Source organism: Limulus polyphemus, unplaced genomic scaffold (genome assembly GCF_000517525.1).
Source record: "Limulus polyphemus unplaced genomic scaffold, Limulus_polyphemus-2.1.2 Scaffold95, whole genome shotgun sequence".
Classification (NCBI taxonomy): Eukaryota; Metazoa; Arthropoda; class Merostomata; order Xiphosura; family Limulidae; genus Limulus; species Limulus polyphemus.
Window position 1 is genome coordinate 712,687 of NW_013665705.1, and position 3,781 is coordinate 716,467.

Sequence of the window (3,781 nt, forward strand, 5' to 3'; positions counted from 1 at the left end):
GAAACCTATCATTCTATAGGTATTTGAAGAACTTGTAACATTTCGCTACAATTTAATTCTTCGTATTGTTAGCCAACAATCGTTACAGTATGTAAGCATTCACAAGATCAGAATGATTGATCATATGATGCAACTAGTTTCCCTCATATCTTACTGATCAGCATAGGAGTTTGATATGAATGCGACGACATATTTGTATTGCACATAAGAGCTAAACTTGGACAAGTAGCCTAACTGTTTCTTAAGATTTAAAAGTAAAGGTCATATAATTATTGTTAACTGTTTTTGTTTCTGACAGAAGAGGCCATGTGACGTTAGTGATTTTCTATCAATGTTAATAATAATATCTCACTATTGTTTTAGAGAATATCTATTTAGGTAAACATTCTTTATCGTTGATTGACAACATACAATAAAGTTGATAAAGATTTCCTGACAAATACACGAAAACTCCAGACTTACTTTATTTAGTTATGAATAGCACTTCATAACACAATAGGAGTTTATAATATTTTAACTAAGTCAATCTCTGTTCTTTTCAATGAAAATGTGGTCTATCATATTAAGAAAGCTGTTACCAGCGCACATTGAGTACCTGTAGGTGAAACACGATTCTAAAGAGCGCCTAAGACATGCTCAGTAGAATCGAAGTCCAGTGAGTGCGCATCTGTTAATTTCTTCTTCTTCAAGGAATGTGTCGATCAGATTAGTACAGTAGTTGCAGGTGTTATCGACCAGTAAAATGAAGCTAGGACTAATTTTATTAGCATACGGTAGCATGAAGGATCACGGGAAGTTGTCCTTATAACATGAGGTTTTAATAGTACTACTCTACAGGACGTAATATTTGGAATGTCAATCAGTATATATCTCTACCCATACCATATTAGTACGACTACTATATGAGTCTTATACCTGTATTAAAAGGGGGGGGGGATTAGATCTCGTTACAGATTCTCTCTAATCAATCAGTATATATCTCTACCCATACCATATTAGTACGACTACCATATGCGTCTTATACCTGTATTAAAAGGGGGGGGGATTAGATCTCGTTACAGATTCTCTCTAAATGTGTATATGCCTATTATATGATTACAGAGTGAAGCGCAACTCATCTGTAAAAAAATAATAATGCTCCAACTATCGTCGCTTGTGTTTGTTTATTTGTAATATTATTGGTTCACTGGAAGTTTCTTTAGACCATTGAAGAAGAGCTGTTTTGTGCCTTGTGGAGTCCGTTTCTAGCTGCGTATACATTGATATGGCGTTCAGTTACGGTTAGGGACATTTGGTTTCAGTTTCGAAGAAGGTATCTTATGATTGTACCAAAACCTATAGATAAATGGTTGTCTGGTTGTGTTGTGGATAATGGTCTACATTGTGCAGTTGTCTGAGTAACTGTATCAAAATTGGTTTCGAAGCGATTGCACATTCTACGAATGATATTTCGAGACATTGTAGCCAGTTTACAACCACCTGCAAATTTCTGTTGGCTGATGGCACTTCACATAAGTGAAAAATTTAAACGTCTTCTTTAGAGTCTAACCATGGTCAATCAATTTACTTCAAAGTTATAAATGAGAATAAATTGTGCAAGACCATTATATATATATAGAATAGACTGAATGACCACTCATTTACGCTTCAGATCACATTACTGATGGTCAAGTGTCTGGTTTGCATAACAATCAGCTGAATGGGCGATTAATATTATTACACATTCCCATTATCCTTTAAATTAATAGGGTGTTTTATACGTTGTGAATACGTTGTACGATCAGCGATAGTTGAAAGTCCTCAATACACTTTACTTTTGTTAACAAGTGAAGTACAAGGTTGCTATATGAACATTCTAAAATTAAGTTGGAAAAACTTTAACTTAAACATTTGTTATTGATACTTTGCATCATCATAAACGTATACACTTCAGCATACGTCTAAGTATTTAATCTTTAACATCTTTAATTTTATTCAACTCTATCAAAAGTTATGCTGGGTCAATCGTTTACCACAGTGTGGTCGTTGACTCGGTATAGATCACGTAATTACTATAGTCGGTATAGAATATAAATAACTATTTTTTTTAATATCCTAACTTTATACACTCCAGCCCAAGCCTAAGCATTTATTGTAACATACAGATTTAAAAATGTATCTGTTATTTCAGAATTTACATATTTTACATACTAACTTTATTTTATATATATTCCCGCTTTTCAGAAGTAGTTAGCTTTGACTTGTTCTCTTCATATGTCCCCTTTCAAATCTGGTCATTGGGCAGACTCACTTTAGGAAAGTCACCTTTAATACGCTGATTAATTAAATAGTTGAAGCTTGACCAGCTGCAGGAGAGGTCATATACACAACAGGCTGGGCTTTTGATCTGTAGACAGCTAGCTAGAACTTAACATATGCTAAATAAGACATAAGTTTATAGATGTTTATGTAATTTGTAATATTCAGTTTATCTAATTCAGTATGTATTTTAGTTATTTATATTATTAAATAAATTTAACACATAGCATTAAATTCCTTAAATAGTAATAACTACATCGGCTAAATGTGATAGATATAATACATGAAATTTTACACATGAGAATTCTGCTTCGGTGCTTGGTAATTCACTAATTAGGCCCAACATTGTTAAGTGTTCTTGGAATAACGGCCCAAAACTCCTTTAATAGCGAGGGTAACTAACTGAAGCTTTTCGTGGTTTGCTTGTCACTCATAATTGAGACTGATTATTGTTAATTGTAATTTTATTGAAGACTATTAGTAACCCTTCTGATAGTAGTTATCACATAATTGGCAAGCCACTCCTTGGGACTGATTCTACTGTTTAAGAACCCTATATTAGTAAGTGGTAATTTTACATGCATCAAAATAATGATAAAGTAACATGCACAGCACGCGCTGACCTGACGTGCACTAGTATATAACAACAAATTAGTAAATGGTGGTCTTACCTTGATCAACAGAACAACAATTTATTACATGGTGGTCTTATCTTGATTAATATAACAACAAATTAGTAGATGGTGGTCTTACTTTGACCAATATCAGAACAAATTAGTACATGTGTTTTCACCTTGGCTAATATGACAACAAATTAGTAGATGGTGGTCTTACCTTGACCAATATCAGAACAAATTAGTACATGATGGTCTTACCTTGACCAATATCAAAACAAAGTAGTACATGGTGGTCTTATCTTGATTAATATAACAACAAATTAGTAGATGGTGGTCTTACCTTGACCAATATCAAACAAAGTAGTACATGGTGGTCTTATCTTGATTAATATAACAACAAACTAGTAGATGGTGGTCTTACCTTGACCAATATCAGAACAAATTATTACATGGTGGTCTTACCTTGGCTAATATGACAACAAATTAGTAGATGGTGGTCTTATCTTGACCAATATCAGAACAAATTAGTACATGGTGGTCTTACCTTGACCAATAACAAAACAAAGTAGTACATGGTGGTATCAGCTTGGCCAATATAACAACAAATTACTAAATGGTGGTCTTACCTTAATCAACAGAACGACAAATTATTACATGGTGGTCTTATCTTGATTAATATAACAACAAATTAGTACATGGTGGTCTTACCTTAATCAACAGAACGACAAATTACTACATGGTGGTCTTATCTTGATTAATATAGCAACACATTAGTAGATGGTGGTCTCTTACTTTGACCAGTATCAGAACAAATTAGTACATGGTGGTCTTACCTTGGCCAATATTACAACAAATTAGTAGATGGT